At 34.9% G+C, this 15,002-nt stretch overlaps 1 long non-coding RNA gene across 1 annotated transcript; it reads right to left on the bottom strand.

Annotated features, from left to right (window-relative positions):
- Window positions 1-11,664: 11,664 nt before the first annotated feature.
- LOC144553589 (uncharacterized) lies at window positions 11,665-13,513 on the bottom strand. The gene is made up of 3 exons (XR_013511396.1): window positions 13,288-13,513; window positions 12,379-12,620; window positions 11,665-11,984 (listed from the first exon to the last, which is right to left on the bottom strand). It is a non-coding gene; the product is annotated as an uncharacterized LOC144553589 (long non-coding RNA).
- Window positions 13,514-15,002: the final 1,489 nt, after the last annotated feature.

Genomic DNA, 15,002 nt, shown 5'->3' with positions numbered 1-15,002 from the left:
TTGAGTTTGAGGTCAAAACTTCGAAATTATTACGTTTGCAACTCTCGACAAATATATGACCAGGTTTTGCATGCATTTAATCCCCTTAACAAAGAGTTAAGCACTTACGTACACTTTTATGGTGCAATAGGTAGTAATCTATTTTCTTTTATAAATTAGACAGGCTTCGTTCAATTATTGTTGATGAAATCATATAATATTTCCGTGAACAATTGTTAGCGTGAAAACGTGGTTTTCATTCATACTATAACTAAGATTGTGACTTTGAAGTTTTAGCACAATACTTAATGCAAAGCTAGGTCAAACATTGCTTTATTCTATTGTTATTATTTTATATCACATGATTAATGCCAGTCTGTATAATTCCACGTACAGACCCAAGAACATTAATTACTGGGGCAGAGTTTAATATTTACCTAACACTAATTTCATAGATCAAGATTATATTAGTGAAGAAAATATGATATGGATGACAGCTATGACTCTAAAGTAATTGCAACTTGCACATTGGGATGGGATTCAAATTTGCTGTTATTCTAAGAAAAAATTTAAGGTGGTGCTCTCCATTTTTCTTTCTAGCTCTCTCATGAAAAAAGAGGGAGAGAAATAGAAGAGAGAGAAAAGAGAGAAAGAGGAGAGAGAGAGAGAAGTAGGGGTGTTCATCGGTTCGGTTCGGTTGAAACCGAATCGAACTAGGCAAACCAAACTTATAATTCGGTTTTAAAAATAGAACGGAACCAAACTTATTTATATATGAGAACTTGGCACAATTTAAATTTAAAAAAAAAATAATCACATACCTCTCGGGATGCCATGCAGACTCGGTGCTCCGTGTGACTCATCCATAACATAGGACTGAAATGTTCTGTGCTATTCGCAGGAATGGGCTCATCAACAGGGTCGGCTAGTGGTGCTCTCCTAGGCCGTCCCCTGGCCATCCTATGTTTAAAAAAAAAATAAACGTGCTACAATTGGCTTAAATGAGGCTAATATGAAAAAAATATACTCAAAAAGCATACTATCAATTTATCATCTAAATATATAGGCTATATATAACAAATTTGTGCAACATGCTATCACTATATTGATACTAAAAAAATGATACTCGTCCGTGAAGTCTTTCGGTTCAATTTGGATAACTTGGTATGCCGACATTTTTATTTTAACCCCATTAAAAAATTATTTTAATACTAATAACCAAAGTTTAGTAATAATTTTAAAATTACCCCACCCGTGGAATTTTAATTCCAATTTTTTTGGTTTTATAATTTAGAAATTTGTTTATATTTTTATTTTTTGTATTGAAATATTGGAAATATTGTATATATTTCTTTGAAAATAGATGAAATACAATATAATTTGATTTATTAGAAAGATTGTAACAAATTATATTGTATTCCATCTATTTTCAAAGAAATATATCCAACATTTCCAATATTTCAATACAAAAAATAAAAAATATAAATAAATTTCTAAATTATAAAAAAAAAAAATTGGAATTAAAATTCCAACCCGTGAAAAAATTCCATGGGTGGGGTATTTTTAAAATTATTACTAAACTTTGGTTATTAGTATTAAAATAATTTTTTAATGGGGTTAAAATAAAAATGTCGGCTTGATATGTCTCATATTTATATAACACAACAACAATATTGAATTTCTTTTCTTGTATTGTATCAAAACAAGTGATATAAATTGATATTGATTAATACATGTCAATTGATCTTTTACTAAATTTTATTATAAGAGTACCAATGCAACATCGTATATTTATATTGGTACTGATCTTTATTAAACTGGTGCTAGGCTGGAACTGAATGCAACAGCATATATTTATGCTGGTTCTAGGTCTGGTACTGATTTAATCTCACCGGTACAAGGTTGGTATTAACAACCGAAATTGATTCGTCAAATCAATGATTTATAGTAAATTCCCAAGTGAAGATTTTCACTTCGATATGCCGACCCACACGAAAGATCATCAACAACAAAATTTATCACTTCAATATCAAAGCCCCCGACCAATTGTAAAAAATAGCGACAAATTTAGACAAGCAACGTAGTCAACACAGGTCCAGCCGGGAAAATCAACCACCCGCGCTAGACAAATTAGCCCATAAAACCCGATAACAATGGAATCCAAGATGCGGTCAACGCGATACAACTAATCAAATGAATCAATGAATTTCTAAGGTGCTTTGATAGAACGACCGGTACCGAGTCTCTACACCTCGCCGCTCGGAGTAGGGCCGAAGTAGTGCAGGGAGTGGCGCAGGGAGGCGGGCGGCGCTGCTGCAGTGAGCCGCGCGGGGGTGGGGAGCCGGAAAAGGGGGGCGTCGGTGGGGACGGGTGCTTTTGTGTTGGCTTCACCGAGACAGAACGAGAACAGAGAGAGATCACGAAGACAGAGGGAAGGGGCGCGTGGGTTTGAATTAAAGGGCTCGGCCCGTGAATAAATTCCACGGGGGGAATAAGAATCCAGACCTTGAATAAATTCCACGGGGGAGGTGATTAATTCGGTCCGTGGAAAAATTCCACGGACTGGGTATTTTTATAAATCCACCGGAAAGGTGGTTATAATTATTAAAAACAATTATTTTTGGGGTAAAAATAAAAATCTCGGCTGGTGATGGCTCATTTAATTATTTGAAGTCTTTAATTAATATTACTGAATGTCAGATCTGATATTTAAGAAAAACAAGTTTGATATGTCAAATTGGGTTAAACTTATTTTAAAAAACTTAAAATATTTAGCTCAGAGCAGTGATTATAATTTATAAAGCCAAAAACCTTCCTCATGGAGAAAACAACCCGTCTTCATTCCTCTTTCCCATCTGCCTATTCCCTCCAAGCTAAACAACTTAACCAAGTGACCATAACTCAAATATGGTAGATGAAAAATCTGAGGCGGCTTCTACCAATACGAGAAAAGATTGGTTTGATAAGAGGCGTGACTCTATCATGGTGGTCGCTGTTCTAGCCGCATCCGTGACATATACAATGGGTTTAAGCCCACCTGGAGGATTATGGCAAGACGATCTCGACGGTCACAGAGCCGGATCTTCAATTCTTCATGACAAATTTCCAGATCGATACACAACCTTTTTCTATGCCAATGGGACCGCATTCATGGCATCTTTGGTAATAATTATACTTATAATGAATGAGGATGTCTCTAATTATCGGTCTAGGTTCATAGTGATGTATTTCACCATGGTGCTTGACTTGGTCAGCCTGATGATTGCCTATGCGGCAGGCTGTGCAAGGTTACTCTCCACTTCTTTTTATGTAATTGGCCTTGCGGTGGCGGTTTTGTTGTTTGTGCTTACCGACCACTTTCTGATAACCATCTTTAAGAAAATTCACCCAAACTGCTGCTCGACTTCATCCCCAGCCCCTCAAGATGCGCAGGAAGGAGTGACTCGGTGCTCGTGTTTCTGATAGGCAGATCTTTTCCATCAATTATTCCATTTTTTTTAAAATTAATTATTCCATATTTTTTTAATTCTCCATTGCATTTTCCGTTTTGTTCATCTTTCTGTACTTTTTTTGGTTGGGAAGAAAAGCATGTCGCATTATCTAATTCGTTTGTAATTGAAGGTCCAATCTACAATTAATTTGAACGAACTGATTTGTAGTGATTGCCAATATATATATTTTCAGGTATTGTGTGTGCAGAGTAGTTTGTGTGATTCTGCATGCGAAATGCTAATTTGTCTGTGTGATTGTGTTTTGTGCCTTCTGGCGGTGTATTCAGAGGCGGATCCACAGACAGTCAGAGGGGGCAGTTGTCTGTTTCTAAATTTTAAAATTCAGTGAAAAAATGTACCCTTGGTACCACTATTATTCCTCATAAAAAATTATCACATTTTAATTTTGTTTTTATGTGAATTTATAAGTTGAAAAATCAATGTCTAAAAATTATCTACATTAGTACTCTTTTACGTACAAGCTCTTGATGACAACCAAAACAAAATTGAAATGTTATAAATTTTTACACATGCATAAATAAAATAACATAGATTACATCTAACGGTTTTATTTTGACTCTAAAATTTTTGAGTTATTAAAGTTTTTAAAAATGAACGCATGATGAAAGCACAAAAAATGGAAGCATTTGAACCCTTCTTTTATTTAATACATATTTCAATATACCTTATTTATTATTCTTTCATATTGGTTTGTAATATATGTTCATTATTTTGCTTCAAAAATTAAGAAATTATATGTTTTATATTAACCCTGTCATTTAGATGAATTAATTTTAATTCTCAATATAAATTTAAGAGTGATGCTTCTATGGACATAAGGACCTATTTGTAAAATGAATATATTTTTATTTTCAAAGTTCAAACAGTCGATCCGAACCGTTCATCTTGTTCTCCATATTAATATGTGCTTGGAGACCAAATTTTATATTTTTCTGAATTTTTTTACTATTTATTAAGATGGGTACAAAAAATATCAAATTCAGACCATTGAATTTTGTACCCATCTTAATAAATAGTAAAACAATTCAGAAAAATGTAAAATTTTGTCTCCAAGCACATATTAATATGGAGAACAAGATGAACGGTTCGGATCGACTATTGAAACTTTGAAAATAAAAATATATTCATTTTACAAATAGGTCCTTATGTCCATAGAAGCCTTTGCCTAAATTTAATAGGATATATGATAATATCAATATATTCTCAATAAAAACAAAAATGTATTATTACAACACTATCCGCTTCAAATTCATTTATACGTACACCCAAGTCACAGGAGAATATTACAAATATGTAATTAAAGCATCACGATAGAGTCTTCTTCATAATGGGTTTTTTTTTTAATTAAACATAAAAGTAAATTTAGAGGTTTTTTAATTGGACGTATATAGATATCTAACAATCAAATTGACGTAATTTAATTATTGTTCGTTGATACGTTAAAAATCTTCAATTTCAACCATCGAAATTTCGGGTCATTTGACGTATAGTGAAACATATATCAAATCTCATATTATATGATGGGTGGATAAGAGATTGGCTAAACTCATATTAAGTTCTTTTTGTAATTTCAAAAATTGAAACAGTGAATTTGAAACGTTTAATATAAAGATATGTTTATATTTTTTAACTACGAAATATTTATTTAATTTTTCTTTTATCGTAAATTTACCTATGCTCAGAGGCAGAGAGAGGAAGGAGGAAGGAGGAAGGAGGAAGGGGTCAATTGACCCCCATTTCTTTTAATTTTTTTTTATGTTTATATATGATTTTCAATATAATTATGTTATTTGTTTCGGGTGTTAACTGTAGTGCGGCTCAATATACTAACTAATTTACTAAGAAAAGTTATGTTTTTACATGTTCAATTTATAAAATTTTGAATTAATTTAGTATAAAAGTCAAACAATTAATAAATGATAATAAAAAATTAATATTATAGATTTTATTTTTTTATCACTTGACTTTATACCAAATTAAATCAAAAATATAAATTTGACATGTAAATACTTTACGAATGAAGTAGATTGATTTTAACATTTGAATTTGTTATATGAAATTCTCTGATAAATGTTAGAATTAAGCTAATCAAAGAACTTGATAAGCTTAAGAGCACTATAATTCTATTCCTGTTTTATTTCATCGGCATCTTTTTTATCTGTTTCATGTTGGTTCATTCATTTAACCTCAAGTTCATGATTTCTCAGCCAAATAGTTTATTGTTGTAATTAAGATTCCAAAAATCAGAACCGAAATAGGAATCATAATTAAAAAAATTGGTCTGAATCAGCTTAAAACCAATTGTTACACTTACATAATCTACTAATAAAATAAAGAATGAACGTTGTAACATTCAATATTTAAACAGAATCTTCTGATGGATTTCACACAAAGTAGAAAAACAAGCAAAAACTAATAGCGCAGTACTGGAGGTATCCAGTGCAAGCACAACTGCTGATGATTCCAAGACCTAGAAGCATCCTTTCTGTTATAATAACAATCTTCTTATTGTAGTTAGATAGTCTTTACCATGGTTAGTCAATTATAGTTACATGTATAGAAGGCTATAAATACACACCGATGTAAACATTTGAATCAATAAGAAAGAATCATTTCAAATCAATTTCTTCTTCTCTTCTCTCATATGGTATCAAAGCCTCAATGGCTGGTACCGAAATTCCACCTCTTCCTCCTCCTAATCCAGCTACAATAGATCCAATAGTGTATCCCAACAATTCTATCTCTCCCAAGCTAACTGAAATCAATTATCTCACATGGAAGGCGCAGGTTCTACCTCTCATCAATGGGTACAACCTCACCAAGCATATCTCATCTCCATCGCCTCCAACAGATGCTACGGCTGTTGATCGAGAGCATTGGAATCGCCAAGACCAGTTCCTATTGGGATGGCTTCGATCCTCACTGACCGATACCTTACAAGGTCAGATGGTGGCATGCGGCTCAGCTTGTGAGCTATAGTTAAGGAAAAGTTTAAGAAACAAGGAAGAGGGCCTAACCAAATTAAGGAGAAGTTTAGCGAGCAAGGCAAGAAGCTTGCCATTGACAAGTTTTACAGGCCGATTGTTACTAAGGAGACAACATCTTTTCCAACGGAGTTTGGTATATTGGTGAGAAATAATGTTCCTTTAAGTTTCTGCAGATGGAAAGATGTTTCAGAGGCGAACAAGCTAAAAATATGGGAAACACTGAAGGTAAATAACATTGTACTAATTTCAAAAACTTTAATTTGATATTAACTATAGGTGAAATGGGGTAAATATGTGATTTCTATTTATCATGCAGCTGAAATGGGGTATAAAGGATGAACTAAAGGTGAAGGACTATTATTATCAGAAAATGGCTACTACTCACCGGAAGTGGCGAACGGAGATGACTAGAGTGTGGCGTGTGGGTCAGACGCCCGATTTTGCCAAGCAACATATTGAAGAAAAAGACTGGGAAGTATTTGTCAAGTACCGAGAGACGGAGGAATTTGATGTATGTTTATTTCTTATCTATAATTAAGAATTCAATTTTTTTTTTATAATCAATACCAATTGTTTCTTTCTTGCCATTGTAGACTGCCAGCAAGATTGGAAAGAAGAATCAGGCCCACAACGAGTATCCACATTTCTTGGGCTTCAGAGGTTATAATGGTGAGAACTTCCAGAGTAGGCTTAGAGATGCTATGCAGGCAATTGCAGAGGAGAAAGCATCTAGCGATCCATCTTCGCAAGGGTCTACAAGTGCATTGACACCAGAAGAGGTCCTTGATTTGTCGGTTGAGCATAGGCACATCACATGGAGACTAGGAAGACAAAAGCTCGATAAGGAGGTCAAGGAACGCTTTTATCCCGAGAAATACGTACCGGTCATCAAAAAAATTGTGAGGATTTAGATATTGTCATTCATTGAAATACAACTTAAATTTATTTTTTTATAACATGCATGTTGTCATTTCAGGAAGAACAAGAAGCGGCTCTGAAACAAGGCTTGTTGGCCGTCGAACGATACGACGATGTTCTGGGAAAATATCTGCCAAATCCGGAACATCCTGGGAGGGTGAGAGGAGTAGGAGGTCTGGTTCCAATCAGAAAAATATATGAGAAGAGGGAAATAAGGAGGAGACGCGCTCCCTCGAGATCCGAAGTTGAATTTGAAGTGAGAGTGTAGGAGAAAGTAAGAGGAATAGAGGAGAGATTACGGGAAGAAATGGAGGCAAAATTTGCAATGCTTCAGCAGACAATGGGCCAACAAGTCTAGACGTATACCCCAACAGTCGTTCAGAGCAGCTGCCAGTCATTCAAACCATGTGCAGATCTTTCCGGGTTTACTAAGGTAATGCAAATTCAAATTCAATAATATTCATAATTTAATTTATTTTCCATTGCATGTTCTAGTGTTCATATGTTTTAGTTTATTCGAGTAAATACATATATCTGAACAGGAGGCAGAAGTAAGCTGCAAACTCCAGGCAGTTGTCAATGGGAACACTATTGAAGTGGCCATGGGGACAATTCATGTTCCAGTTGCACTCGGTGGAACAATTCACAACAGGCCGATGCCGCCCGACCATGCAAGAGTAATGGTGGATGGTATTTGCGATGCAGACTTCATGGACATCCCATTACCTGTACCAAATGACGAGCAGGAAACCCTAAAGGATGCCCTCGGCAGTTTCACTGCATGGCCGATGTCCAGGATATCGATAGGTTCAGCTGAGGTATATTATTATTACAAATTCTTATACTTCTTAATTAGTATCTATATGATATAGTTATAGTTAATTCTGGATTTTATTTCATTTTATTATGAAATTATGCAGGAACCACGCAAAGAGTTAGGCTTTCCTGGAGGTCAGAACGCAACAGGTCACTACAAGACGTTTGATGGTATCAATTTTGACAAGCTGGGACGGACATTCAAGCAGCTTCGTGATCGGTTTTCGGAACTAGATGGCAATCCATTCAAAATCGATCCGTCATCTGATCTTTTATGCTCAGATGACTCCATATGCGTCTATGCAGATGATTATGCAGCCTAGCTTACACCACGAGAGTTTCTCACTGTACCAGTTGTTCAGATCTGGATGTTGTGAGTTAATATTTGTAATAATTGCATAATTTATGATCTTTTACTTCATATTTCACAAAATTGAGATCACATGTATCTTTATTTTGTAGGTATTGGCACAAATTCATCAAGGAGGAATTCCTCGATGAGCAGGTTGGTTTCATGGATCCCAATAAAACAAATGCCACCCTGATGAATGATGACCGAGGACGTGTTCTTCAATACATAGGGAAATCACTCAAAAATAATCGGGACAAGAGATTGATATTTATTCCTTATCATCAGATGTTAGTGTTATATATATATTCTAATTTTATTATATTTCTTTCAATTCAGATAAATTATAGAATATGACATGCTATGAACCTAACATGCAGAAATCATTGGATATTGGCCGTGCTTATGCCAAGAGAACGTGCATTGTATGTGTACGATTCCGATAAGAAGAGCAAAAAAATGCTAATGATCACTGCTGCTGTCGAGGAGTAAGTGCATTCTTAAAATTTACGTCTGTTTAGAATGCTAATGATCTTATTATTATATTATCATTTTAAATATGTCTCATTAGTACTGATTGTTCAATTAATGTCTTCATATTTCAACAGTGTCTTCATGAGGGAAATTGGTACTTCTTTAATGGTTCGTACCGATTGCAAGGTAATAGTTTCTATTGCACACATTTGTGAATATACATGTGTAAGCCATTTGTATGCTTGTAATAAAAAAAAATATTTTTTTGAAACTTGTTATATAGTGCCCACAACAACCAGCCGGCTGGGAATGTGCATATTATACTATGTTGCTCATGGAAGACATAATAAAGGAATTCCTTGATGTTTTTCCGCAATTAAAGGTATATACATTTATAAATTTTCCAAAAATAAGCATTGTTGCTTCAAATATAATAAAATACAAAATTTAATTGTATATGCTCTTCTAAATTCTAAAAATGAAGGATATTCCCACTAAACATACGGCACAACGCTTGGCCGAATTGCGCCTAATGTGGGTCCAAATTTTGCTAAATGAGATAAAGTCGACAAGAAGTACAACAATTAATTAGGATGTGTTATCCGAATTTGCATGCATATGAACATGAATTTTTTGTAATAATTTAGAATGTGTATGATATCTAATTAATTTAGGATGTGTTTTATTGATAATTAAATTAGGACGTGTTTTATTGAAAATTTTGGATTTGTGATAAATTAGCATTTTGGCCAGCTAAATAAATATGGAAGCTGGTCATTTAATAAATTTTTTTTTTAAATTTCAATAAAGCATCAGGATCGGTTCTTATCTAAGAAACCGATCCAGATGGCATTTTAAAAAAAAATAAATGGAAAAATAACTATCAGGATCGGTTCTTATAGAAGAACCGATCCTGATAGATAATAATATGGATCGGTTCTTACATATGAACCAATCCAGATAATTGTTTTCGGTATTTAAAATAAAAATCTAATTTAAAATATATATCAAGATCGGTTCTACAATACAATCGATCTTGATGACTTCTTATCTGGATCGGTTCTTAGATATAAACCGATCTTGATAACTTGTTATCTGGATCGGTTCTTATCTAAGAACCGATCTTGATGACTTCTTATCTGGATCGGTTCTTAGGAACAACCGATCCATATAGTAACTATTAGGATCGGTTGTAAAACCGATACAGATTTGTTTGGTATCTGTATCGCCCTGATCAGGATCGGTTGTGAACCGATACTAATATGCGTATATAACCGATCCTGATTCTATTTTTTCCAATGGTGATGGTCAATTGTTCAAGTTAAATTTTTTAATAAATTTTGTTTTCCAAAATCAAGAGTAGTTGCTAGTTGGACTGTTGGAGATGGATAATAATTCAATGCTCATTAAGATATATAATATATATAATTTTTTTTATATAATTACCCGATCGGGTAACAGGTACGAAATAGGCTTTATTCGTAACCCTTATCCGTTTGGATAACGGAAAAAAATCTTTACCTGGATCCGTACCCGATAAGTTTACAAAAAAAATAAGTCTTACCCATACCTATCTTATCGAATACGGCACGGGTTGAGTAAACGGATAAAAGGGTGCCATTGACACCCCTATGTGCACAGGACAGCCCGTTAATAACTCAGATTAAATCATGTCCGCTCAGTTAGATGAACAACGCATGATCTATCCCTTCCATCAGTCAGATTTTTTAAGCTTCTCCGTTTCTATGATTGCATTCCATGGCGAAAGCAACAAGAATGGAACCCTATCTCTCTCAAATACGTTTCAGCTCCAGACGGGGGACGCAGAGGGAGGGAACGGAAAATTCCCTGTGCAGAGGTGAGAACTCGCGAAATCCGAGCTGACCAGACGAGCTCACCTGAGGAGAATCGGAGAGGGAGCGAGTACTGTTCGGAGGGGAGCGATAAGGAGATTTTGGTGAAATCTGTCACCCCCGATTTTGGGTGTAGGGTTTACTGTTCGGAGGGTTGTCTCCTCGTCACACCGTCCCCTTCCTTCCCTTGGCCCCTGCTCCAGTATTGGAGGGGAAACCCTCATTATCGGAGGGGAAAACGTTCGAGTTATCCCTGATTCTCCCGATTTACCACAGATTCAGCCTGATTTTCATAAGAAAGTCGCCCAACCGAGAAATCGGTTATAAATCGACTCAGCCGAGTCAATTGGATTTTCCAATTATGTCTTCTCTATCTCTATTAAAATCGAAACAAAACCCAATCACATCGTGTTGCTCGCACTAGCTAAGTCATGGATATGCTAGGGACCACCACCAAGTTTCGCTTGGTTGCATCCAAGCTGTTGTTACGCAAGGTGGAGGAGCTCAGGCGACTCTCTGTCATTGGCGTGGTGTGGTTTCTCTTTATGCTTATTTGTAAAGGAGTCTTGCAAGAGAGACAAGAAGTTGGGGATGGTTTGAATAGTACTCATCGAATTAACAATAATTTTCAAGTTGATCTTAATTAAAGGCGTCGCTTTGGTTTGATTAATCAAGATTCAGTATTTATTCATATTTTTCTTTTAAAAAGGAAATAAAATAAGACTCTAACATTCATCTTACTGTGATGCTTTGAGGTTCTTGGTGGATATCTAGTAATTATAGTCTCTAGATATGTTCCTTGGATGGATTTACCAGTATCATTTGTGATGATTTTAACACCATTAGGAATACTTTTATGTAATAATATAAAAATATCCATGGGTGAATTCTAAGGTGCTCCACTTAATAGGTAGGTTTAACTTTTTTAAGCTTTTGCACTTGTAGGGAGAGATGCAAAGCCATTATTTGCCTGGAGATTGCTTCCTCAAGGTTAGTATACAAAGTGCACTCCAACTGTTTGATGATATACTCCGACTTCATGAAGATATGCCTCGTAGTCCTCTTCCCACATCCAGAAATTACACGAAAATGTCTTCTGCAAAATGAACAAAAAAAAATTCTCAGTAATTGAAAAGAAATAGTACAACAAAAGCACAGCTTCATATTTTCAAATTCATATTTTTAAAAAGTCTTGGGGGGCCTACCGTTAAAAAAGACAAAAACAAATCGAAAGCCTTTTTCAGTTGCTATTTTTTTCTCTTTAAAAAGGGAAAAATAGTCAAGCTAATAACAAAAGCACAGCATCATATTTTCAAATTCATAGAACTATATATGAATTAAGAGACCACATCCATATCAATATAACATGAACCTTTTGATAGCAGTAAAAGTACATTCTCAACTGTTTTCTGAAACCCAATAAGTGATTCAAATCATATGCTAGCACATTATAAAATAGTACAACAGTGCCTTGTATAAAAATCCAGTACCTTTTTGTTGTTTACGCATCTGTAGAATACTCTCTGTGGATTTGTTGTGGTACCACTCACAAGTCTCTTCACATTGATCCCGCAATTCGGGCATTGCACGATTGGCAACAGACTGTCACTCGGCTGGGCAGTGGAGGATGAAATTGATTGCGTAGAGTTCCCAGTTGAGGACTGATGGCGATGCATCATGAACTAATGAACAGTGGCAGACACAGCACAGGAAATGTTGGCCCGAAAGATAGCTGATCAAGTAAATTTTTATTAACAAATCACAAAAAAAACCTATATATATAGTATGTTGCTGTGTCTGTAACTAATTCATGGCATGATGCCATGGAATTAAATGTAACTAATTCCAGTATAAGAACAAGAGAATAGGGACTGGAACCGGGACAATTAATTAGTAGCTGTTGGTCTGGAATCCATTACCTTTTTGCTGACCATTTGAATATGCCTGGTTATGTGTAGCACGTTCTACAATCCTTGCATATTTTCTTCATTACTCCTTAATTACATGACCATTGAATTTTATTATTCATTTTTGTTTCTTTAAGTCACCTAGTTTAAAATTGTTTTATTTGCCAATATCTGAGTGAAGAAAATGCTAAAAGGTGTCATCTAGATTTACCAGACCTTAATGTGATACAAAAATTTCAAAAATGGAGGACGCGATTACAGCTCAGATACTGGCAAATTAGGGTTGATACAAAAATTACAGCTCAGATTAGGGTTGATACAAAAATTTGCACGAAAATGGAGGATACTGGCTCAGATAATGGCAAATTACGCCATTACAGCTCAGATTACAAAAATTTCAAAAATGGAGGACGCGATTACAGCTCCTGTCAAAAATTTCAAAAATTTCATACACAAAATCACAAAAATGGAGGAGGCGATTAGGCTTCATACCTTTTTATGGTGAGCTGCGAGACTGATTTTTAGGTTGCCTCGGATTCAAACCTACTGCTAGGTAGGAGGAGAATGAGGAGGAGGAGACAGGAGGAGGAGGAGGCGGAGGAGGCGGGAGGAGGCGATTAGAGAGGAGGACGAGGCGGCGGCGTCGGCGTCGGCGACGATTAGGGAGGAGGAGGCGGAGGCGAGTAGGAGGAATCACGTTTTCTGATCTTTCACGTCTTCTTCGTTGATCGGTGAAATGGTGTGAACTGGAGGCTACGGTGTCAATAAGAAGTCTTTTAATTGTATGAAGGATGGGTAAAATTGGAATTAAACAAATACGTATACTAAAATAGTATAAGAATACATCAATAATGACATTTTCACAATTGTTGAACTTTGCAGTGGCATTTTAACAATTTCCAGATTTGCAGTGGCATTTTGACATTTCCACAGTTTTGCAGTGACATTCTAACAATTTTTCCTAAAATCTATGTCTGACCTGCCCATGGGCTTTTTTCTCATGCCCAAGCCTGCCTATGCCTGTCTGCAAGTGTCCATAGGCTGCCTTACCCGGCCCGTACCCGTATGCCTGTCCCAACCCAATCCATGAGTCATGGACAGTTAAAAGTCTGTTACTTGACTAAACTGTACCCTGGAGGCTGTACTTGATATTCCCTTGCCATCATTGTAAAATGGAGATATCCATTTTGGGCCCAATTTAAAAGGCTCATGTTTGACAGGCCCATAATACACACTTGTTTTTGCTAGTAAAATAGTAAATACAATTTTACCAAAATAGATGATCATTTGATCAGTTTTGAGAAGATCATTCTTCCCTTGTAGTTTTTATAAAAATAAAAATAAAAATAATTGCGCACAGCTCATATTACCAATGTTCGATCAACACAAAATTAAATATTTTTCACAGTTGAAAATACAATTTACATGCTCAATTTCTGAATTATTCTAGTAACAGGTAATTTTTTTCCTACTTTTAAAAACAATTCAATATCTTGCTTATTCTGCAACTTTGGTTTAAACAATTAAATATCTTGCTTATTCTGCAACTTTGGTTTAAACAATTCAATCTAATAAAAAAAAGAGGAGGGTTCAAATGCCTCCATTTTTTGTGCCTCCATCATGCCTCCATTTATAAAAACTTAAATAACTCAAAGTTTAAAACTTAAACGTCAAAATAAAACCATTAGATGTAATGTATGTTATTTTCTCTATGTGTCCATAAAAAATTATCACATTTTGATTTTGCTTTTATATGAATCAATAAGTTGAAAAATCAATGTCTAGAAATTATCCACATTTGTATACATTTTTACAAGCTCAAGATAACAATCAAAACAAAGTTGAAATGTCATAATTTTTTACATGTGCATAGATAAAATGATATAGTTAATATCCAACGGTTTTATTTTGAATTTTAAGATTTAAATTTTGAGTTATTAAAGTTTTAAAAATGGAGGCATGATGGAGACACAAAAAATGGAGGCATTTGAACCCTCCTCTAAAAAAAATTACACACGCAAATTCTCGTGAACATGATATAAAAAATATTTTTTTTCCTGAAATCTATAAATAACAATTTTGGTTTCTCTATGTTTCAAAAATATCTAAAACTGATGTCCGTATGATTTAGGAGTCTGAATCTGTTGTTTTCCTTTTGGAAAAAGAATGAATCTGTTTTTTCTCATTCAACCGTTCAAATTTTTTCA

This window comes from Carex rostrata, chromosome 4 (assembly GCF_964058835.1).
Source record: "Carex rostrata chromosome 4, lpCarRost1.2, whole genome shotgun sequence".
Classification (NCBI taxonomy): domain Eukaryota; kingdom Viridiplantae; phylum Streptophyta; class Magnoliopsida; order Poales; family Cyperaceae; genus Carex; species Carex rostrata.
Note: the sequence above shows the minus strand (reverse complement) of the source record. Positions and strands in the feature narration are given on the sequence as shown.